This window comes from Bradysia coprophila, unplaced genomic scaffold (assembly GCF_014529535.1).
Source record: "Bradysia coprophila strain Holo2 unplaced genomic scaffold, BU_Bcop_v1 contig_138, whole genome shotgun sequence".
Lineage (NCBI taxonomy): Eukaryota > Metazoa > Arthropoda > Insecta > Diptera > Sciaridae > Bradysia > Bradysia coprophila.
The window spans coordinates 8,283,314-8,308,752 of NW_023503409.1; the positions used below are offsets into that span (position 1 = coordinate 8,283,314).

At 35.0% G+C, this 25,439-nt stretch overlaps 4 long non-coding RNA genes across 4 annotated transcripts in view; 2 read left to right on the forward strand and 2 right to left on the reverse strand.

The window, feature by feature from the left end:
* The window catches only part of LOC119073909, a 1,494-nt gene extending 407 nt beyond the window's left edge, over positions 1–1,087 (reverse strand). The window contains exons 1-3 of the long non-coding RNA XR_005087099.1: positions 782–1,087; positions 452–591; positions 28–389 (exon numbers count right to left, since the gene is read on the reverse strand). This is a non-coding gene — a long non-coding RNA (uncharacterized LOC119073909). The remainder of the gene's footprint in view (positions 1–27; positions 390–451; positions 592–781) is intronic.
* LOC119073920 overlaps positions 1–6,651 on the reverse strand; it is a 23,101-nt gene extending 16,450 nt beyond the window's left edge. Inside the window, exon 1 of the long non-coding RNA XR_005087111.1 lies at positions 6,482–6,651. This is a non-coding gene — a long non-coding RNA (uncharacterized LOC119073920). The remainder of the gene's footprint in view (positions 1–6,481) is intronic.
* Positions 1–12,083, forward strand: part of LOC119073919 — a 21,195-nt gene extending 9,112 nt beyond the window's left edge. The window contains exons 2-3 of the long non-coding RNA XR_005087110.1: positions 226–231; positions 12,073–12,083. This is a non-coding gene — a long non-coding RNA (uncharacterized LOC119073919). The remainder of the gene's footprint in view (positions 1–225; positions 232–12,072) is intronic.
* LOC119073928 lies at positions 1,071–1,467 on the forward strand. Its single transcript, XR_005087119.1, has 2 exons — positions 1,071–1,101; positions 1,327–1,467. It is a non-coding gene; the product is annotated as an uncharacterized LOC119073928 (long non-coding RNA).
* Positions 12,084–25,439: the final 13,356 nt, after the last annotated feature.

The window sequence follows — 25,439 nt, forward strand, 5'->3', positions numbered from 1 at the left end:
AACCGGAACAAATTCTATCGAAAGTACCAGATCCGGTTATATGCATCGATCGGGCAATCGTCAGTATTAACGTTCGATTGAACTCTTCGCTCTCCAAACTAACAGCACTGCCAGGTAGTTTTGGTCCGTAAAGTACCGAGTGAGTTGCAGCGGTATTTCAGCACTTCCCAGTCCGGTTATCAAACGTAATGCCGTTGATTCAACGCATAAATGTAATTGAGTCAGATTTGTGTGTGGCACGGACGCCAACGAATGTGGATGCGAAAGTAATTGCACTCGGTAGAACGGCTGAATGTGATGCATTCGATACGAAAGCATTTCGAGTAGTGTGTGTAATATACCCCATGCAGGAGATTTAAAAACAGCAGGCAACAATTGACTCAAGAATCCTGAAAAAAATCCGCGATGTTTGAATCGTGAACAGTGTTCATATACCTGAATGTATCCACACCCTTTATTCCGAGCGATTCAATTTCTGTGTACACCAAAAGCCTTGAATATGTTTCCACCAGCGCTGGATCCATATTGATAACGTTTGGCATCGATTCCTTCGTTTGGGTCTGGGCCTGTTTAATGATGTGGAACACTATGCTGTTAGAATGAAAGTTTTGTTATAAAATTCCGTTCTCAGTTGGAAGCGACTCGTCAGCTTGTAGCCTTTTAGTGTAGCCTCTCACAGACTAAATGAATTAGATCCATGATCTCGCAACAAATCGAAACCAAATATGATTCTATATCCGTCCTATACAAGACCACTGATGGCATTTGAGATCTCACTTACCTGTGTATCAGCGACATCCGCTGTATGGACAGAACCATACAAATGAACGTTGTAATCATCGGTTGCCAACGCAAGCAGTACACAATCTGTGTTTTTGATGTAAAACATTTTGATGGCAAAACAGAAACCGCTGCCCAGCGAAATGGTTTGCACACAAACGAAATCATTCGAAGAGGAATCTTGATGCCAAAATTTGATCGTTGAATCGGTGGAAGCAGTTGCAACAATAAGATGCTCGTTTACGTAAATTCCATCCACAACTGAAACAGCGCCAGTGTGACCTTTCAAGAACTTAGGATTTTTGACACTTTGACACACACGTGTGTGTGCAAGGCTGTATACTTTGGGGAGGTCACGCAGATACAGATACGCGGGTTACACACCACAGTTGATGATAAAATGGCCGATTTCATACAAAAATTCACCTACTCTGATGATTCTCGTCGTCTTGATGATGTGGTGAATTTTTTGTATATGTAAAGTCATCAGAAGTGGTGTGTTCCCGCGTATCTAATAAAATGGCGGTCTGCGTGACCTCCCCAAAGTATACAGCCTTGTGTGTGTGTGCATGTACAATTGAATAATTGCCATGTAACACATTAGCAACATGAAGGTTGGGGCTGTCCAAATAAACGATTTCGCAGTAAAATGTTTCGCAATGAGACATTTTACGCGACCCTAGCCTTTAAAATTCGTTTCAGTAGAGATATCGTTTAGCAAAGGATAAACGAAGTGGGGATATCGTTTAGGCTCTGCTAAACGAAGCAAATTCGATCGGTCTTTCCGATTTTGGACGGGAACTGGTGAGGATCTTAAAATAATTTTTAACTTTTTTTATTTCACAGGTGATCGCTTGGCACAATCCATTTTGCAATAGAATCAACGTTGTTGCAAATGGAAACTGAAAATAGCAATTTCAATTGTTGTTTTCACTTTCCATTTGCAACAAATTTTACGTTGAATTTATTGCAAAATGGATTTCAGCAACGAATAATTTGAATTGAAATGGAATGAAATGTGAAAGTTATTTTGCGGCCATTTTGGATGCCGCAAAATAACTTTCACATTTCATCCCATTTCAATTGAAATTATTCCACTTGATGTGGAAGACAACCCCTGTAACTAAAAGACACAAAAATCATGGAAACGGAAATAGTTACAGGGAAAGCATGCGCCCGACGTTATGACGGCCAAAGGCATAAAAAACAGGCAGCCAAAAATATTAGGCAAAAAACTGTAGCCTAAAAAATAAAAAATAAACAAAATAGAAAAAAGTCAAAGATGCAACCATTGATGAATATTGTACAACGAAGGAGCTCGTTCAGAAACGATTTTTTCTTCACTCAGTGAAGATTTTACGATTCGTTTAATGTTACACTAACAGTTGTCTGACGTTTGCCGTTCAGATACGTTAGTGAAAGTTACGAGTTAATGTTTACATTCCCACAGAGGGATTCTTTTGAATTTCGACTGACCGAAATCGGCGCTATTTTTTCCGGGACTTCTTTATATATGCCTAGTTAGGCCTTGGTGCCTAGGCCCCAAAACAAGTCTAAGATTTTTTTGATCTTCCATATCTGGCTGGTGGTAATCGGTAAAAAGTCGAAAATGGGGTTTCGTAGTCCGGATTTCATTTCCGTAAGGGGGTGAGGACACGAGCGTGTATGGGTTCGTTGGAAAGCTGAGGTCGAGTACTCTTGGGGCAAATATTAATTTCAAAAAATTGTATGATAAACGGCCGAATGACTTCCGAAAAATTTCTCAGAATCGATGGAACGTAGGTGACCTTTGACGAGGGCTGTGACCTCCACCTCACTAATGCAATTATTTGATTAAATTATTATTTATTATGAATGTGGAGGACCTCAACTTTACAGTGATACTCACTTGCGTCCTTAACTTACCTTAACAGACAAACTTACTAGACTGAAAGAAGTGCCACAAACAACTGACAACAGAACTATTTTGTTTCTTAGAAATTTATTTGACCATGACGAACATCACTCATCCATTATTCAGAATTCATTCGACGCAATGAAAAGTCAGAAAAAATATTTTCGCACAGTCTACAGTGCGCTTTTCTAAGATCGACCATCCAGTTCGACCATTTCTTTGATCATCTGAATTGCATCAGGCGTCTCCTCATATGCCTCGTAATATAGTATTGAATGATTTCCTGGGCATGATCTTCACTTCCTTCACTGTACCGACACGCTGTCATTGCGTCCTAATAATCTTTCGGATCGATGAGACCGGGCCAAACGTACTTATTCCCCGTCTGAACAAAGCCAAGCAACATTTCCAGTGCATGATCCAAATAGTCGACGAGAAGATATCTTGTTCGTATATAATTGCACGTATCCAAGATTTCCCAAATACGCTCCCCTTCCGCTTCGAACACATTCGCCGGCAACATGAAACTTGGTGGTTCTGTACGCAAAAACCTCGATGCCATTTGATGGACGTTTTTGGCATTTTGCACTTGGGTGCATGCCACTTCGTGATTAATATCAGCGCTCTGATGTACATACTCGACAACAATATAGCAAATACTGTCTGTACTGTGGTTACTTGCAGCCCCCAACTCGTACAGGATTACTTTTAGCACATCCGTTTATATGCAAATCCATTCTATGAAAATGATCTGTTAGGTCAGTGTCAGATCGAATTGACATCGGAAAATCTCTTTTCTTGAACTGTCGACGCTGGCATATCGATTCATCAAATGGTCCACAGAAATCGAAATGATTTATATCCGCAGACCACAACACATCCATTGTCACCGAAGTTTCATGACATTTGCGTAACATTTCACGACCAAAATACATCGTGAGAAATCTAACCCCACAGTTACACCTGTCATCGTTAACTGAACGAAACTCAGTGAAGAAAAAATCGTTCCTGAACGAGCTCAAGAAGTGTAGTCGATGCTACGATACGCTCGACGATGTAGAGTTTTCGAAAGAACGGCTTAAATTATGCCATAATTGTAAGCTGGCTGAGAATTCCACGTCGACCAATCTAGTATGGACATATCAACGGAAAAGAGATATCGCAAAAGCAATGATTCCGATCACAAGAATGTATCCCAAACCGACACAGTTCCAGAGGGCGCAACGAGTGAAAATGGAACGAACGAAACGATGGTCGATTGGCGATAAGATAAGAATAGCTGCGCGTAATGAACGAAAATCAACCTTCTACAAAGTTAATACGACGGCAACGCTAAACAAATTGTATTGGAACCGAGACGGCAACGCAGCACGCAATATAATGCAGTTGGGTCTGTGCGAATACAATGATTGTCTCCCCATTGAATTCAACAGACACGAGGCATTCCAGCGACCCAAAAAGAATGATTAACTACGATAAAGAACACCGTGTTCTTCTTGTTCTACGGGGCAGAAATGGCCGTACACGAGGCCGAGAAACACAATATACATAAGGGGCCTTTCATATGGAAAGTGTATACGACACACTTTAAATTATTACCAATACGCTGGTGTATAACATTTCATTTCAGTATTCTGTCCGTGATTAGTCATAGATATACCGCTGCATTGTTATTTTTCTATGGCGTGACAAACTTGACTTTGATTATTAAAAATATAGAAAAATATTGAATTGTGTATTACGTATACAATATTACAAACTATTATGATATATCAGTATTCATCTCTTTAACAACGTGATTTACGGTCGCTTTTCTATTGTATTGACGAAATCTAATTAAAAATAAAATAAATATGAAAACTTACCATAATGTACACATTAGAGTTGTGAAATTGTGTATTCCGTATCCATACCCATATAATATTGCAGGCGATATAAATAATGAGACACAATGGTCAACAATAGGCGTAAAAAAATGTAATTCAAAACTATAGCAACAAAACTGACAATGTTATGCATAATAACATAGCATGACAAGTTCCAGGCTTCGTCTTCATATTTTCCATATTTTTCAATTGTGATATTCGAATGGATAGAATTTTCATTGAACCTATTGCATTTCCATTCGTCCGCCCAATCCAAGTCCTTAATTCAGATTTTCATGTTAATATATACTTCGTTACACATGCTAAACGAACATTGGATGGCAAGCATTGTGTTTTATTTATTTATTTCATCAAAATCGATACGTCGGGACGATATTTACTGAAAACTTGATTGGAGTGTATTATACTTTCGATTAACAGAAAATACACGATTTTCATCGCCATAATCAAATAAAAGTTAGTTTGTATGAGTAGGTTGCAAACGTTGTGCAGACAAGCCTTGTTTATGCAATCTGCAGCTAGACTTCGGACACTTATTGTACATTTAGAGAAATTGAATCTACTACTTCTTTGATATACATATTTCCAACAGTAAGAGGATAATACAATTGCATTTTATGCTATACAAGACCTGTAAAGGGTGTTTTCTGTTCGAGAAACGGTAAATGGTTCGAGGCGAAGCTGAGTTCGATAAAAAAAGTGACCTGTTCTTAGAATAAAATGAGCTGCCTTATACGCTGCTTATGTACTGTGCCCCCTTTATCTGTGACAAAGATTCTGTGTGATTTCTTCTATTTTTTATTGAGATTTTCAGTGAAGTAAAAGATCTGTGCATACTCGCGCCATATAATATTTTATCTAGAAGAATAAATAGAAAATTAATGTCAAGGGCAACTGTTGCTGTCTCGTGACATGAAAAAATAGGACTTTCAGTAGTTCAATATATAATAGATATTTGTGCTACCAGAACTGTGACAGTTGAGATCAAAAGTCAATCTAAATTGACGTTTTAAACGTCAAACAAAAAAAGCAAGTAGTCAGAAAATATCGTTTATTTTTCCTGAATTCTGTTTCTCTAATATAATTGAGGGAAAATAAACGACCGACATTTGATCCCAACTGGCACAACTGTAAAGCGGTATCTCGGTTTGAGATAAAGTTGATGTGGTAAGCAAGGTAACTCGAACTGAGATACACATTTTACTTATCTAGTAGCATAAACATCTATTCCTTCAATGGTTTTAACTTTACTGATCCTTACATTTGGCATTGTCTGAGGAACTTTATAGCTCGAACACATACACCGTAAATTTTCTTTAAAAAAAAGCCAAAAAATTCCGATCACAACACAGAACAAAAAATTCTTACCAATTAATGACTAATCGTATCGATAAGCATCAGAACCTGTAAATTACAGCTGTATATATACTCATCTAAATGCAACCACGCCACTTTGAAGTGTTCGTTTCATCCAAATAAAATAAAAACTGAGACCTTGATGGATATGACTCAACCAAAATTTTTGATTGTTAGAAAGGAATCCCATATCGATTAATTTAATACGAGAGCTCGAATTCGATCACAAAAAAGTGTACTATCTGTATCGCTGGTTTACAATGAAAGAAAAAAAAAATCGGTTATGTACCGACTTAGTGATAGTATAGGTGAGGTATATGCGAGTAGACAAGGAACTGGTGATTGATTGTTTAGTGATTTAATTAACTTAATAATGAGTATACATTATGCTTGTGTCACTTTTTTGTTGCATGTTGTAATTTAGTTTGCTAACATGCATTTAAGAAAATGTATTTTTAGCTTGAAGCAAATTTTAACATTTTAAATGTGAACTAAATTGATAATTTTACACGATTAAGAGTTTATTCGTTTCAATTTCTTAATTTTAAAGCGAAACAAAAGGAACTACAGGGATTCCACGCAAAATTTGAAGTAAAAAAGTGGAAAAGTGAGTAAAAATAACGAAAATAGTTGCTGGAAATAGTTGATTTTCTGGTGAAAAAGTTGGTAGAAAAGTGAGTTTTTAGGAACTTTTTAACCCAATTTTACGAGAAGTCAAAGATTATTTTACGAGTCAGTTTCTCCGGGATGAAGCCATAGGTGATTGAATTGCAGATAACTTTAATTTCACCAAACCAAATAGTTTTTAACGACTTAGCAAAATATTTTCAAATAAAGGAAAGTCTGCCTCCAATGAATTTTCAAAGACTTTTATCAAGTGTGGAAGAGGAGGTAGGAGGATACGTCCAACTCCTATGCAGTCATGAAAGCCGACCTTTTTCTTAAAGTCGGCTAAAGCCTCGGCTTGGGGTGTTGATGACGTTGTTGAGCTTTAGTATCTTCAGCAATCCATTAGATATCAACTAGAGGAATCATTTTTTGAAGGTTTTAGCGATCGGCTGCATACAAAATTAAAGGTTTTTGGTCGGCTAAGGCCATTTTTTCGTATTTTCCCTAAAATATGGCCTTAGCCGACCTATAACTTTTAACTTTGTATGCACCCGATCGCTAAAACCTTCAAAAAATGATTCCTCTAGTTGATATCTAATGGATTGCTGAAGACACTAAAGCTCAACAACCGTCATCTACACCCCAAGCCGAGGCTTTAGCCGACTTTAAGAAAAAGGTCGGCTCTTATGACTGCTACTATGCTGACAAATCAGCATTTACAAAAATGTGAAGCATAAAAGTTCGTTACTCAAATACCACAAATTCGTTTGCCGAAAGAGGCTTAACGTTGAACGCCTTTTGCATTTTTGTCACTGTCTTATAAACGTAGGAGGTTAAAATTTCTGAGGCTAGGGAAAGGCTAGGTCGACGGAATTTTCGTTTTCAGAATTATACCTCTTGGATGAAGTTCTCTTCCGGTAATTTTTATGTCAATTCTATTTTTTTAATCTATCTTCAAAATGATGTTAACACTATTATAAAGACTTCCGGATGCTGGCTATAAACAAAACTACAGCCTTCAGTTTCAGGTCAGTATACTGGAGCCTAAGGTTCGTTACGATGAATGGAAGGATTGCGCAAATGACTTAGTGCAAGTTATACATTAAGCGCTTTTAAGTTATAAGCCATGCTCATAAAATATGTAACACAAAAATCTGGAGTTTGTCGACGGGAATTTAAAAAAATGTTCCCCTCATAAATTGCAACTAAATTTTTAAAAACTTAAAAAAATATCAAAAATGTCGAGGTTGATCAAAGTTTTAGATGTTTTGTAAATTTACCTATAACTTATAAGAGCCTGACTTAAAACTTATAGGCGCCTAACTTATAACTTCGACGAATTTATTTGTGCAATCCTTCTAATAAAATTAAAAAGAGATGCACTTATACAGTTTTCGATTCTTTGAGTCTTGTTTTTGTGCCCGAACTCGTAACATCATATCGCCACTTTTTCTTGATGTTTTTCAAGTTTTATCTAACTTCACTTGACCTAGCAGATTACCTGGAAAGTTTGTGTGAATGTTTGAGGCTACCTGAAACTTGACCTGACAGGTTTGAGTGAAACCACACAAACCAGGTTCTTTTATCTAGGTCCTATTACCTGTACAGATTTGAACTTTCAGGTCGAACTACATTTAAGCCGCTGTTTCGCCGGTCGACCCATTTAAAGCTTTATTTTTCACATTGGAGTAAATGACACTTAAAACAGAAAGGTTGAAACCATAGGTAAAAGGTGCATTGATGCATAAAATATTCATCCAATGGTGCAAATACTTAGCGGAGATACGTAAGTTCATCTTAGACAATACTAAAGTGAAAGAATACTCTTGTAAAATGTTTTTGCAACGGACTATATACTACCCTAGAAACTTTTAATATAAAATTTCTAGCGCCGCAGGCGAAATTCTACAATTCTAACATGTTTTCTACTCTACTTTAATTGATTTAAAAAAAAGTGAGTAAAGGGTCTGAAAATAGTTGAAAAAAGTGAGAAATCAAGCAAATAGTTCCTCACTTTTTCAGATTTTGAAAATAGTTGAAAAAAGTGAGAAAAGTGAGTGCGTGGAATCCCTGGAACTAATAAATCGCAAGTAATGCTGTGAGTAATGTGAGTCAGTGAGTGGTATTAATCTTAGCTGGGGTTACAGTTAAAAATTAGGTCGCGAATTGAAACTATTTTCCAGATAAATAAAAAAGAAAATCCAAAGCTTCTGTCCTCCGTACAGATCAGTATTCCGTCGATAAAGTAACAAGCGATTCCAGACGATGATAACTTTAAATGATTCTGCTTGAAATGACTTCTGTACAAATTCAAATCTCAATCTCCATCTCAAATGTTAATAACAGTCCCTTCTCGAACATTGCATTATGTCAATAATGATTAAGCGCAAAAAGAATTGGTATTATTAGCAATGAAAATCTGCTAGACTGGCGTGTTGTGCTTGACTTGATTTTTCGCTTTACAATTGGACACGGATGAATTGTTCTTAATCGACTTATCTTTCACACATGATTATAATAAAAATCAGGTTCTTGTACCACAATGTTTCGATGGGTGTTTGTAAGTGAACGTTGGAAATAGAAGTAAAAAAGCGAACATTTTCTATGAAAAACGTCTTGCCAAACAGATGGATTGGATGGATTTAATCATGATAAAATTACATGATGCCACTCATGCTTTTATCATACTAAACAATGTCTTTAATGGACGTGGAGAACGTATACCGTTCGGTTACAAAATAAAGATTACCCCATCACAATTGGTAGATGCGCAAGTCCATCTACAAAATGTATGAGAAATCAAATTATCGTTTCCTTACTCAAACTATTTACTTCGTTCACTTGACAATTACGAGACAAAATTTCAGGCTTTTTTTAAAGACATCACCGCAGAAATATTGGGATTATTCCTATGTGAGGTGTTAAATAAAAATAAAAACACCAACACACACATGCACATACAGGCAGACAGACTTGTCCAGATCGATCAATTTATTATTCCACTTAATAAATATTGCAGACCTAAACTGACTATCATCAATACCGTATTCGAGTATTTTGAGGGGTGTTGTTGTTACGCACTGCATGGGAAACGTATGAGACTCTCACGATATGCGTGCACTGTTGCAATTGTGGTCCAATGAGCATAATGCATATAGTTTTAATATATCACTTAACAGCAATTTAAAAATACACATCATAACATGCACTACACATCTGCCTTATTTTGCCATGCACCTTTATGAAAAGCAAAATGCAATGTTAACGACTCTGTGTGTGTGTTGTAGTATATACATAATAACGAAGCGTTGAATAGAATCTATGCGAATTCTATGCAGAATTTTTATTTTATGAGTTTTACTATCAATTCCATCTGGTTTTTTTCCCTTTCGTGGTATAAATGGTACACATTTCTTTTGTGTGAATGCGATTTGATAAGCTGAAAAACAAATGCAATCGGTTGTGTCTCACAGACGTCACCAAATCATCGAATCTCCTGCTAATGTTAGATTGAGGAATTTTCGAATGTCGAACACAATACATTTTCGCAGATTTTCACAGACGGCAAACATATATCTATCGGATCTATTATTTCATTTGATATATGTATAATCAAGTATTGACTTTAAATCTTTTACTTCATTTTCTTCCATACATTTTGCTATAAAAGATCGTTTCAATCAGAGGATGTCGTTCATCTCTGAAGTCGTTATCGATAACAGATGGTATACGTCTTAAACTTTGTCTTCTTTTGAAGCGTTTCCTACAAAATCTTTTACTTCCACAGTTTTAACATTCGGTTTGCTATCGATTAACAACGACATTAGCTAGTCTTCATCGCCTATTTTTTTGTTCTAGCTGTCGCTAACATTTCAGGGAGCCAACCGTCTTTTAAACGCAATGATAACAATCTTGCATCAACCCGTTAACATAGATAATGAAGCTGTTGTGCAATATTCAATGTTACCACATTTTATCTCAAAGACTGAATGTTGAATCTACTAACAATCAAATGCCTACGACAACAACTTATTTAATTAGCCTGTCACGTCTTGATGGATTGCCACCTTTTTCCAAAAGGGTGACAAGTCTCAAAGTCAAATATGATTTACTTCCATTGGAGGTTGAAATTAACCCCGGTGAAAAAAAAACGTATTTGAGACCCTTTTTGAGACCGAAACTTTTGTATGGCCGTGAGACTACGTATTTCGAGCCTTTGAGAATATTTGAGACCGAGAATTTATCGAAATAGTTCATCGGAGTTCATCCAAAATTCATGAGACGTCTCTCTTTAGACTCATTTGAGGATGTTCTAGTCTGACTGAGTGGTCTGGTTTCGGATTTCCTAGACGTAGTGAGACTGACTGAGTGGTCTGCTTTCGGATTTGCTAGACGTAGTGAGACTGACTGAGTGGTCTGCTTTCGGATTTGCTAGACGTAGTGAGACTGGATGAGTGGTCTGGTCTCGGATTTGCTAGACGTAGTGAGACTGGATGAGTGGTCTGGTTTCGGATTTGCTAGACGTAGTGAGACTGGATGAGTGGTCTGGTCTCGGATTTGCTAGACGTAGTGAGACTGGATGAGTGGTCTGGTTTCGGATTTGCTAGACGTAGTGAGACTGGATGAGTGGTCTGGTTTCGGATTTGCTAGACGTAGTGAGACTGGATGAGTGGTCTGGTTTCGGATTTGCTAGACGTAGTGAGACTGGATGAGTGGTCTGGTTTCGGATTTGCTAGACGTAGTGAGACTGACTGAGTGGTCTCATTTTGAAATTGTTAGACGTTGTGAGACTGAATGAGTGGTCTCATTTTGGATTTGTCAGACCTTGTGAGACTGGATGAGTGGTCTCCTTTTGGGTTTGTTAGACGTTGTGAGAATGGATGAGTGGTCTCATTTTGGATTTGTTAGACCTTGTGAGACTGGATGAGGATAAATGAGTGTCATAAAAAAAAAACTTTTTCAGACTTCTAATTTTTGAGTTTTTTCTAGACCGTTTGAGACTTCTCTTTTTTTCAGTTTTTTCTAGACCGTTTGAGACTTTTCATATTTGATTTCTTTTTAGAACTTTTTTCTTCGTTCGTTATTTATCGGAAGATTTTTTTTGTACTTCTATGTTGAGTTCACAGATGGCCACTACCCTTTACTTTTTTTATAATTCGCTAGACCAAACTGACTGAAATTGTAGAATCGTTAGTAATATTTGAATTTTTTTATTTGTAATGTTTTTTCCGGTCACCCATCCAAGTACTAACCGCGACGAATGATGCTTAACTTTCAATTTGGACGGCCGTCGACGTTCACGTGCTGCTAAATCAGATATATCTATTTGGAGTTCTAATTTTGAACCGTTGTTACAATTTCCGAGGTCGGATGAGCAGTCTCATTGGCAGGCGGCTTGAGACCGAGTGAGTGGTCTTTTTTGAAGAAAATAATTTCTTCAATTACTGAGACCGGTTCAGTGGTCTCATTTGAAGAAAATATTTTCTTCGATATCTGAGACCGAGTGAGTGGTCTTTTTGGAAGAAAATATTTTCTTCAATTACTGAGACCGGTTGAGTGGTCTCATTTGAAGAAAATATTTTCTTTGATATCTGAGACCGGTTGAGTGGTCTCATTTGAAGAAAATATTTTCTTTGATATCTGAGACCGGTAGAGTGGTCTCATTTGAAGAAATCATTTTTTCGATTTCTGAGACCGGTAGAGTGGTCTCATTTGAAGAAATCATTTTTTCGATTTCTGAGACCGGTAGAGTGGTCTCATTTGAAGAAATCATTTTTTCGATTTCTGAGACCGGTTTAGTGGTCTCATTTGAAGAAATAATTTTTTCGATTTCTGAGACCGGTTCAGTGGTCTCATTTGAAGAAAATATTTTCTTTGATATCTGAGACCGGTTGAGTGGTCTCATTTGAAGAAAATATTTTCTTTGATATCTGAGACCGGTTGAGTGGTCTCATTTGAAGAAAATATTTTTTCGATTTCTGAGACCGGTTTAGTGGTCTCATTTGAAGAAATAATTTTTTCGATTTCTGAGACCGGTTCAGTGGTCTCATTTGAAGAAAATATTATCTTCGATTACTGAGATCGGTTCAGTGGTCTCATTTGAAGAAAATATTTTCTTCGATATCTGAGACCGGTTGAAACGTCTCTTTTGCAGAAAATATTTTCTTGCATTATGGATACTGTCTACACCCTCAAGATCAACAACACCAAAAAGAAATGAAACTCATTATAATGAACAGTGTGATATGAAACCGGTTGAGTGGTCTCATTTGAAGAAAATATTTTCTTTGATATCTGAGACCGGTTGAGTGGTCTCATTTGAAGAAAATATTTTTTCGATTTCTGAGACCGGTTTAGTGGTCTCATTTGAAGAAATAATTTTTTCGATTTCTGAGACCGGTTCAGTGGTCTCATTTGAAGAAAATATTATCTTCGATTACTGAGACCGGTTCAGTGGTCTCATTTGAAGAAAATATTTTCTTCGATATCTGAGACCGGTTGAAACGTCTCTTTTGCAGAAAATATTTTCTTGCATTATGGACACCAAAAAGAAATGAAACTCATTATAATGAACAGTGTGATATGAAAAACTAAAACAGCTGAAATTGAATTTTCGATGGAAAATGTAATACCGCTCGGTTGCCAGAGCCTTTATGTTTTAAATCTCTAAACCATCCCAACACAATCATTAAATCTGGTACATACTTTTTTCAAAATCCAAAATCTATCAACTATTCGGTTGCATTTATTTTTAAAATTAGCATTTTCTTCGAAAGAGACCACTCGACCGGTCTCAAAGAATTGAAAAAATATTTTCTTCGAAAGAGACCGCTCGACCGGTCTCAAAGAATTGAAAAAATATTTTCTTCAAAAGAGACCACTCGACCGGTCTCAAAGAATTGCCAAAAATATTTTCTTCAAAAGAGACCACTCGACCGGTCTCAAAGAATTGCCAAAAATATTTTCTTCAAAAGAGACCACTCGACCGGTCTCAAAGAATTGCCAAAAATATTTTCTTCAACAGAGACCACTCGACCGGTCTCAAAGAATTGAAAAAATATTTTCTTCAAATGAGACCACTCTACCGGTCTCAGAAATCGAAAAAATGATTTCTTCAAATGAGACCACTCAACCGGTCTCAGATATCAAAGAAAATATTTTCTTCAAATGAGACCACTCAACCGGTCTCAGATATCAAAGAAAATATTTTCTTCAAATGAGACCACTCAACCGGTCTCAGATATCAAAGAAAATATTTTCTTCAAATGAGACCACTCAACCGGTCTCAGTAATTGAAGAAAATATTTTCTTCCAAAAAGACCACTCACTCGGTCTCAGATATCAAAGAAAATATTTTCTTCAAACAAGACCACTCAACCGGTCTCAGATATCAAAGAAAATATTTTCTTCAAACAAGACCACTCAACCGGTCTCAGATATCGAAGAAAATATTTTCTTCAAACGAGACCACTCATCCAGTTTCGCACAGTTCACCAATAAATGTTAGCAAAGAGACTACTTGTTCCGTCTCAAGCGATCTGGACATATAACTGCAACGAGACCACTCATCCAGTCTCGCACAGTTCACCAATAAATGTTAGCAAAGAGACTACTTGTTTCGTCTCAAGCGATCTGAGTATATTACTGCAACGAGACGACTCATCCAGTCTCGCACAGTCTGGCGAAATAATATTCGAAAAGAAACTACTCGTTTGGTCTACGGTATTCTCATTTGTTCATCCGAAATGATTTTAGCAAAAACAAAAATATTTTGAGACCTAATTGAGAATTCCAGCAATTTTGAGACTGGAATTAGACCGTTGAGAATACGTATTTCATGGTCTCGTGAGACCGACATTTTCACTGGGGAAACGCCCCCCGTATCAGCCTCAACCACATTTGTGTATTATAGGAACTCTATAACCGACATTCGGTTCCCTCATCTCGCTACATACATGTGTATATTGGCAATGCAATTCAGATTTTATTTTACCGTTTTGTCTATTTTAATTAATTTCAGTCAAAACAAATAAAATTTATCGTCAAAATCAATTTCGAATGGAGTACACATAAATTACAGCGAAGCGTCTAATAAGTTAACATCTTCAATTTAATTGTTGATTTGACAGCAACGTCGATACATTTTCCAGTGAATGTTCCACCTTTGCAATTGTTTTAATAAACACAAATTATTTAACAAGCATTGATTGAAATAGAACAGCCATCATGCAGTGAACTCGCAAACATAATTACATTATTATTACAACAATGAAAATGCAACATTGTTTTTGTGTGTAGACTAAGGTATGTTTAGGTACCTTCGGTATAAACCATTATAATGCAAATGTTGAAAGCACAGTTGTACATACTGTAGTAACATATACATACACTTTTGATTCAAACCCTTTTATTAACCATCCGCAGGCTGTATTGATATTATTGTAAAACGTAAATAGTTAAATTGTTACATTTTAGATATGTTTTGTGAATGTGTATAAATATTCGAAGCCGTTGGCAAAATTCAATCTACATTTTACTTTACATTGTATTTTGCAATGGAATGGATCAGTAATTCGGGAAATGCAGAGTGTAGTTTCGTATAATAGAATATAAACAGCATCACTCACGCTGTTATAGATTTTCTGCTTATATTCCATTGTTTGGCCTGGAATCCCTAAAATGTATGCTGGAAGATTGGTTTTGTATGAAGGATTTTCGATTTCATTGCATTTTGAGGTGATGAAATATTTAATTATTCAGACCTTTTGTTTAGGGTAAAATGTAAAGTCTTTCATTAGCTATGTTGTTGTTGATGATGACGACTGGTGTAGCATTACGAAAATGATCCATTTGTATATAGATGTGTATACAGTTTTATGTGCACAAAGAGACTTTGATATGCGTGTTACGTAGCCCCCCGAATGTTTTATTCGTATAATTTAGCAAATTGCGAAATTTAGACTGATGGGTTTTGAAGTATTTTTCTCTATCTATTCCCACCCATTTTACCATTAAACACACCAGTGTGTTGTAAGTGCACAATTGGTGCATATTAGCAGGATTACGGAGGTCTTATATGCATATTTCTTCAAGATATAGTTTCTTCTTATCTAATAAAATGTCGGGATTCAAGCACATTGCTTGTAATACTTACACGGTTTAGCGCTAAACTTTAGAAAGAAAAAGCTGCACCCCAGTTATACTAACACAAGATACTTGTGCTTTTATCTGAAAACTTTTTCTCGAACAAATTAATTTTATCGTAAAAAAAATTGATTTATTTCGAGGTTATATTATCACGATTACGCGGTTCAACTGAAACTTTACATAGTTTTACTTAAAATCTATTTTAAAATCTACTGTGAAAGGGATTAGCTATAATATTCATTTAATGTTTACATTTGCAGCATTTTGTGCATTTTACTTCTGTTCAACGAATGTGTGTGAGTGTTCGGTACATTGAAAGTGGAAGTTTGTGGAAGATGTTTCGGATACTCTGAAAACACTTAAAATGAATAGTTAATAAGACAAGACCGTACACACCACTCTAGCAATGTGAACATTGAAATATGCTCGTTTCGAACGAATAATTTTCCCTTCACAGATAGAAGGGAAGTTTGAAAAATAATTCCTTTTATACCATGGCAACTGCATATTAGCTAAAATCTATTGCAGTAGCAACTAGCTATTGTAAAATCCACAGAAAATATTAACAAACAAAAATGTAATTGATTTGAAATATCCTTTTTTCCGAGATATTTCGAAAAATGAACCAACCGAAAAAGGTAGCAGCGCAATGAAAAACGTATTCAAAATCATTGGCTTATTGGCTGGTGAAATTGAATAAAAAGAAACTTTTATTAACCATTCGGGAAAAGTTAGTTCAAAATCAAAGTAAAATTGCAATTGGTTGTTTCAGTTCGAGGTTTCAGTTACATTGTATTTTTAACGAATGAAATTCTCGGGAATTTAAAACGATTTTGCGATGACTTTTTTCCCTCGTTGATTTGAAACGATTTTTCATCAATTTTAGGTTTGATAATAATTGGAAAAAAATCCCTCATTGTACCTCAGACTACTGGCCTGAGTTCATTACTGATCGCAAATATTATGAGCAACGATCGTCAGTATTGTATTGTACATTCGTCATTCGTTTCTTTATTATACAATTTCGCATATGGAAAATGGAAACAAATTATGAAAAATGAATTGCTTATTTTGTGTGACTCACGTGTTTATTCTAACACTTTGTGTGCTTAATTGCTCACAGTGTTTTCCTTATAGTCATTGTATTATCCTCGTGTTATATATATGTGAAGTAGCATGTTATGGAAATAAATTACAAAATAATTAAAATTAATTTGACATTAAAAGTTTTCGGTTCACTATAGTATGTATTGCAATGCGCTTATAAAATTCGTTTTGAAATTTCGTGAAGTGAATGCTTCTTCATAATAATTAATGAAACCAAGTTAATGCATCAAGATTTATATAATAAATGTATATTCTCGAATGTAACTTCAACGCCACCCAAACTGCACAGATATTCTGTGTGAAAGTAAATTACTTGTTAAACCATAGTTTTATGAAGGAATAAGTATGCCGTTTTACGGGGAGTTTCCGCTCCTTTTCTCAACCAAATCGAGTTAATTGCGAAATATGCATTATGATACTTACAGTCAGCAAGGAGTCGGGAGTTTATGGTACTAACGATTCCAAAACGATTTTAGTTCAATAATTTGAGGCCTCCTTTTGAATCAATTTTTTTTTCACCTTGCACCACGACGTGACAAATCATATTGTATATAGCCAAATAGCATACATATTGCGTATTACACAAAAGATGAAACGTAAATCTGTTTAAAATAAAAACGAAGTGACTATCTGCACCTGGGTCGAATAGCAGTATTTTACAGATAATATTCGCACACGGTAATCGATCTACAACGAATTTAAATCCTACAGAGAGCCGACCATATAGATTTGTTTTTCAGATTTAAAGAATAGCACATTCCTTACCAATGGGGCAAATGATGGAAATGGTACTTTTTGTGTGAAATTTACCAATCGAGACGAATCCTAAGTCAATAAACACATAAGAAGGGCTATTTCCACCATTTGCCTCTTTGCCTAGTATGCCATTTTACTCCAAAACTTGATTTAAAGTTCTTTGGGACCGTGAAGAAAAGTAACCTATACTCACTAAGCCCCCTGGTAAATGAATCATTACTTCATTGACATGATCGTTAAAACTCATTCCCCAGGCGCTAAGTGAGTAAAATTGTTTCTAACTTTGTATTTTACCTTGTGTAACTGCATTCATCACCTTTGCCTCGAGCTGCAAAAAGCACACTAGGTAAAATTAAAAGTTCCAACCAAGGACGTAATCTACTTTTACCTCATGGTTTTGGGTAAAACCTATTCACTGTACAAATGGCAATTAGACCCATATTCTTCTGCAGACCCTGATTCGGTTGAATTACATTTTACCATTCATTGCATCCACAATAATACTGCGACTATTTGCACCCCGGTGCGAACATACCATCTATCAAACAAAGGCAACACATGTTTCTGTATAATGCAAATCATTTCTGCAGCAAACTCTTTCTGGTTGCGATGATTTATTTACGTTACTTTCAGTTTTGTACAGTCCTGGTGTTTGTAGACAAGGACAAAACTTGTTAACAAAACAAAAAAACTTCTCACAATTTTGTTTATTAAAAACACTGTTTTCGAAATAATGGCGAGCTAATCAAATAAATTTTGAAAGAGAGTAATTTTAATGCGAATGGGATATACATTTAAGCCCATAAATTCTTAATAAATGTTAGGTTTATTTCACGAAAAAAAAAATCCCACATCTTACAACCGACGAACATAAACAATAATGGCCAACACATCACATCAGACACGTTGAAAACCATTAAGGCCAATTTTGAATTTTTAGGATAATTATAGACCTTTCTGAAACAACAATGATTGTTGAATTGTTGAACCATGACTCAAGAATATAAAAATATCAGTATTATACAGTATGATTTCAATAAGTTTTGGATTAATTATACTTAACATATAATTTAAGCTTAGGTGATTTTCTTTTCGTTTTTGTTTTTATACACTCGTTCGGTCAGACAAAAATGTTCTTTTTATTAGAATTTGTCATGCATTGAGTGTGATTCCTCAGTTTATTGTTATTATATTTCTTTTATTATTAAATTAATGTTTCGGAAAGCCTATAAAAATTACATAATTCTGGGTTGTAAAAATATCAAAATCATAAGTTATTCATGTTCTCAATCTATACGTATATATTGACTGACTGACTTTCTTGCGCAAATAGTTGATGAAACAAAACTTCGTTGTCGGAAGTATTCGAGTATTATATTATATTGAATCGATTCATGCTTTGCATAACGCTTCGGTACATTAAAGCTCACAAACAGTGCATTGTTTTTAAGACTGAACATGCTCGGATGATATAGACAAATTTGCTTAAGCAATTAATTTAATGGATTCTACTGCTGCAGATTCGATGTACAATTTTCGTGTATTGTATTTGTGTACACTTGGAAATTGTTCAGCCGTAAGATCTGTTTATTAGAAAGTACCACACCTGAGACCTTTGGCTGTAGCAGTACGTGTGTGTATATATACAAAGATTGATAGTTGCTTATGATGCATCTCCTCAATATTATCCAAACTCCACTTAGTGAAGTTCCGTAAATTTGTCACGAAGAAATACTTTGCTTTTGATAAATTAAGAACTTCTATCTTAAACGGCAAGCATATTATTAGCACAGTCATATCGAATCTGTTAGTTTAATTGATCAAACTATTTTGAACAGATTGAAACACCGATTCTTTGACTCTCTTTGGTTTAACTTGAATTTTGCCTTATAGTACGACTTCAACTAACGCTTTCTGGAGCTTATCATTTCTTTTTGTCCACATTGTCAGCATAACAGATGATAAATGCGTTTGCATAAGGCAACAACTAAGTTTAACTAACGACGAATGTATCATAACAAAAGTCATTAAATCTGTTACTTCATTTGTTTAAGTGGTGTTTGACCAGAAAAATTGCGGTCTTTTTATTTTGCTAAATGTGAGGGTTGTAGCCAATGAAGTAATGACTCATTTCCCGGGGGTGCAGTGAGTAAAATCTTTTGCTCCATTCGTTTAACGATACGTTTTTTAATATAAGAAAACACTACAATTGATTTCGTTGTTCTGTGTTGTGGATAAGGATGACTATGACTATGTCTGGTTACTAGGATACAGCAATTAAGCTTGATGAATGTTTGTGTCTTGGATCTGTTCAATTAAATCTAAAATCAAATGCAATACGTAATACAGAAACCAGATTTTCACATAAAAGAAAACTACTTCTAATAACCATCCTTGTTGTGAAGGCTTTGAAGTAAAACAGGGAAAAGAAACACCAGAAGAGAAACCTTTGCTTACACAAATAAATTTGTACAACACATCTGATATGGTTGCACCACTATTGTACCACAGGGACGAAAATTAGTATATTTAGAGAAATCTATTTGTTTGTCTGTTTGTATTCCAACTGAGAAACTGTAAATGTAATACAATGTTACAGAGTAAGACATTTGATCGGACGTTTTAAATGGAAAAGATTGGGAGTGAGTCTGTCGATCCTGAATTGTTTCTAATAACACGAAAATGGTATACGTGATTATACGGGACGTGAACGTATGAAAAGTAAGTCAATTGAAAAATCATAAAATGGAAAATTTTCAAATTATACCAAATTGAGTCTCCCCTTTTCCTAAGAACTGGCAACTGAGAGGCAGCTCAACGAATTCGATGTACAATTTAAAATTATAGGCTCGACATCTGTTACAAATTTCGAAAATTGTTTCTGAAGTCTTTACTCATTTCTTGAGTGGAACACCACCAAAAAATCATAAAAGAACACAATCAATTCAACGAAGTTTATATTGAAAGCAGTTTCGGTGTCGTGAGTATTATACACGGAAAATAATGCGTTCAAATTAACTGAACCATAACACCATTTTTAGACGTAAGACGACTATATCCACCATATTGCCTTGATCTTTAACATTTATTTCTCGAGCAGCTAACAAAAATAATCAGAATTGTTGTTTGCAAACTTTAATTAATTGATAAATTTTTGATTTATGCGATTGTAACGAACGAGGCGTAGCATATTGTTATCATAGACTCAATTATATTGTATTTATTATAAATGAGTTTCGTTAATTGCCATATTAATTGCCACTTTATAGCGATAATCTTAAGATAAACATTTAAACATGGAACAGGTTACAAAAAAAAATAAAAGCAAAAAAGTTCTACATTCGTTCGTACACCGTACGATTTTGGATATATTCTTTTGTTGATTACCAATTGAAAGAAACACAATTTGACATTGAATTTATTACGTGCCTCCATCAAATAGTTTTCTATCCTCATTAGAATGACATACAATGTTATCGGACATCCAAGTCATAATCAAATTTAGTGAGTAAATTTAACCGAAACAATGGATGGTTTTTTGCTCAGTACTGTTCTAGAATGTGCTGTGACTCCTTCATTCAGATAAACGTTTATTATCGACAACGATGACCAAAATAAGCGATGAGCTTTGACCAGTGCTCCACTTTATAGCAGCGAAATGTATTTACTATTCAACCGAAGAAGCAAATGATACGAACCACTTGAACCAAAAGAGGGGAGATATTTACTCGTTTTATGGCTGTCGATAGCGTTATGCTCGTCGTTTATAAATGATTCAATATTAGAAGACACTCCTAAAATATTGATAAACGGACACTGAATATGTTTCGAGGTAAACGTTCTAATTCAGTCAAGCTTTTTTGAGTCAATAGCAAACAGTGTTGATTTTTATATTTTTTTGGCTGGTTTACTGTATTGAACAGGTCAGGTCAACCTGAAACCTGATCTGAAATGTCTGAAATCTGATTTGATCTGAAAATGAATAACCTGACCTGACTTGATTCATTAAAAAAAACATTTTCCAATTCCAATCTTTCCAGTTAAGGTCATCTCAAGTTAAATCAGTTCTGATGAATCCAGATCGGGTACATGTCCCGAGCCTTAACTGAAAACTGTTATCAGGTTATAAGAGCCAAGATGGATCAGATTTGCACCAAAATGATTCCACATGGAATTTTTCTTGCGATTATATCGCATTGGTGACGTCCTAAATTTCACTGCGGCTTCAAAATTTGGGTAGTTGCATGTTGTATGCCAGGCGCTATGGAACAAGGCGCGGGAACGAGTAGGTCGACAGCATGTTATTGCTGGAATCGATGGTAAATGGGTCACTGATGAAATATAGCTTGGGTGATAGTCTGGATTTTTGGTCATTCTCAGGTTATGGGCAGCCTAACCTCAAAAATTGTGGTTTTTCACATACTTGACATCACAGAGCAGGGTGGCCAGTACGATGCCCGGAAATTGTAAAAAATCGATTTTTTCTCATTTTTCCGCAGATTTTAGCATTTATGCCTCAGATATCAATGAAAAAAATATTGTTTTTTTCGACTGTTCGTTAGACAAAAGTTCCCTCAAAAGTCACCCTGTAGAAAATACAGGGTGGTCAATACAATTTTTTAAAGATGAAGAAATCAAGTTTTTTGAAGAATTTTCATTATAACTTCATTTTTATTCATTTTCTGAACGCGGATTCAAGCACATAACGGTATCACCACTATGACACTTGCAGTAAATACAATAACCTATACCGGCTGATATGTTAGGGTATGTATTAAGCACCTAACTTTTCTTAGAGATTATTTGCGAAAAATACTTTAGTGAGGTCTCCAATCAAGCAGATCAAAATTTCGTAAATTGAATTTTCTCAGATGTAAATACCAGTGTGTATATGTGTACATACACTAAACTCAATCTCCAACAGCAAACGAACCTTCGGAAAAATGCTCGATAATACAAAATGTACAAAAACTAATCAAAATGTTCATGTAATTTCATTAATTGCACTTTTAATGTAACAAAAAACCGTTCTATATTTCCAATGTCATTCATCGTATGATTACAAAATATTTACATCAATTGCATTTTACAAACCAAAACAAAAAAAAATATTCGAATTGTCTTCGGTGTATTCGAAGTGTATGATTCTGTTAATTAAGTCGAAAGTCAAGAAACATATTTTAATGGTAAGGATATGAAAGGAGAGAAGAAAAAAAAATGTTATAAAAGATTGGATTATAAGAAGTACAACAAAAAAAAAATGAGTAAAAATAAAAAGGCAAAAGCTATACCTACGTTATATACGTCCGTACAGTATATATCGTTTCTGTTATTCGAGTTCTGGGTGCATTAACAATTACATGTCTCGATCGACTGGAGAACCAATGAAGAAACGTGACTTTGCATTTCAACTGCTCATTTATTATACGAATGGCTAACTTGAGATGTGATTCAACTGTTCATCAATGTTGTTTACGAGACGTCTCTCCATGGCTGGTTTCAAGATATTAACCTTTGATTTACTTAAGTTAAAAAAATACACTTATATGAGATGATTACAAAATAATATGAACTATACACCATACGTATGCACAGCAATACATATATTCCTATGCAACATGTACGTACACTGTACATAAGTTATGGTTTAGGTGATGAATTATTATTATTTTATTTTTTTAATAACGAAACGAATAAATTTTTATATACTCGCTTTAAAGTGACTCATCGTACAAAAGAGGCTGTTAGCAGTCTCGATATTTCATATTGTTTCGTAGTTAATAATATTCGAGCTCAATGATTCAAAAATTACCTTAATATGTCAGAGAAAAAAAATATTTAGTTTTCATAGTTCGTAGCCCCCTTCGTTTGCGTAATAAATTCATTATTCGGTCTTTAGTAGATCAGTGATCTTTCAACAACATCAGTTTATTGAGCTTAGATTTTATCTCTGTCTGTTGAACGAACAAAACAAAAATCTTTTTTTTTTCATAAAAAATATTCACAAACTCAAATTTCACAAGTTTTATTCATTCCAAGGGTCAATGTCTATACGTACTTGCTAATTTGAATTTAATATCATTATAGAACGTGATCACGACAATAAATACACGGTGTGTAGGTGCATATTTAGTTCTCGGCGACCTGAATCGATATGAAAACGATGTATATAATTATGGTGTTTGCATGTTAGCCAATGTTCACATTTAGATTATGAATTTTATTACATTTCTTTACTGCAGCCAATGATAAAATAATTAACTAAGCTGACGGGTACAGGAACAAATTTAAAGAGGGTCGTTAGCTTTACATATTGAGAGCTTTATAGATAAAGAGTGACGTTGGATGCAATAAAGTAAATTTCAACGCAAGACTTATTTCCTTGAACAAATATGTTCTTTACCTTTAGTACTACATGTACACCAGTTACATAGCTAGGTACTACGGGTGCATGTGCTAAATAATTTCGCTTCCAGACATCAGACATGTACAACAGAAATTATTAAATCGATAACAATGATAACAAACTTTTACACAACTTTTAAACGTTCTACACAAATTCTATCCAAATATTTTCCATGTGAGGATAGGAAATGAGTTAAATTGCACTTCGTTTTGATTGTTATGGAAAAGGAAGCTGTAAAGAAGTGTTAATACTAAACCCTACGAAATTGCAGCTTTCTAAAGTTAAAGTATAGTTAAAATGTTCAGTTGTCGGACGGATGATATAAATCTCTCTCCAACAGATTATGTCAAAAAAAAAACCTTACAGAGAACTCATCAGAAAATCCTCAGAAAATGTTTGTACGGAAAATATCCAGACTATGTCGGTAGCGATGTACATTACAATTTACAGTGTGTTCAAATTTGAATAAATAATTTTTGTTTCGGAGCACACACACACACACACAAAAAAAACTGCATAACAAACTATACTTTTAACCAGCATTATAAAGCTAGCTTTTATATTGTTACAGCCCATACGACAGATCATTATATCTCTTTTAAGTTTTTATTTAAAAAAAATATTTTTATATAAAGCTGGAATTTCAGAAATATTTTTTGTGAAATGGAAAAACTTTTTACCGTAGAGTGGATATGGATACTGGCAAACATACACTATGAAATGTATACGTTTGACACTGAACTACATGGAACCTATTACAGTAAATTTATAAGCGATGGATGCAAAAAATAAAAATTGAGTTCAGCGCAAACTTCTGAAATTACTTCCAAACTTCCAAAACAATTGTTATGTTAGGAGAAAAATTATTTTGAAATTATGAATGAATTTTAGAATGGTTTTTCCTTTGAACAATTTTGCTAGTTTTTCGGGAAATCGCTACCCACATATCAGCAGCATTTTGCAATAACCATGTTTAAAGACATTTTTTAAATGGTAGAAACTTGATTATTACAAAATGGTGTACATATTTCAAACAGCCATCTTTTACCTTATCAACAACATTAAAATGGAACAGGATGAAGAAGACCAACCTTCTATTATTTATTGTAACGAATCAGATGCTGCAATTGCGTCCTTGAATCGATTATTACAACTTTACCATCAGGCAAGTGATAATTGATTCAGGCACTGACAATGACAAAGTGAGAATCACGAAAGCCACCTAGCGAAATACGCTCGAGTTTTACCTCAAAGATACAATTGATTTGAATGAAGGGAGATAGCGGAGGACACAAATACAGGTGGTATGAAAAAGATGGAAAAGAAAAGTCTCGCTGTAAATTTCTTAAATCTTTTACTTCATTTGTTGAAAGCAGCGTCTGGTACTTCATACACAGTCTCTTACTTCATTTGTTTAACCGTTCATTTTACTGTATAAGAAAACACTTGCCAAAGTTCACTGCTCATTTTTATCCAGATGATACCAGATGATTAGTCG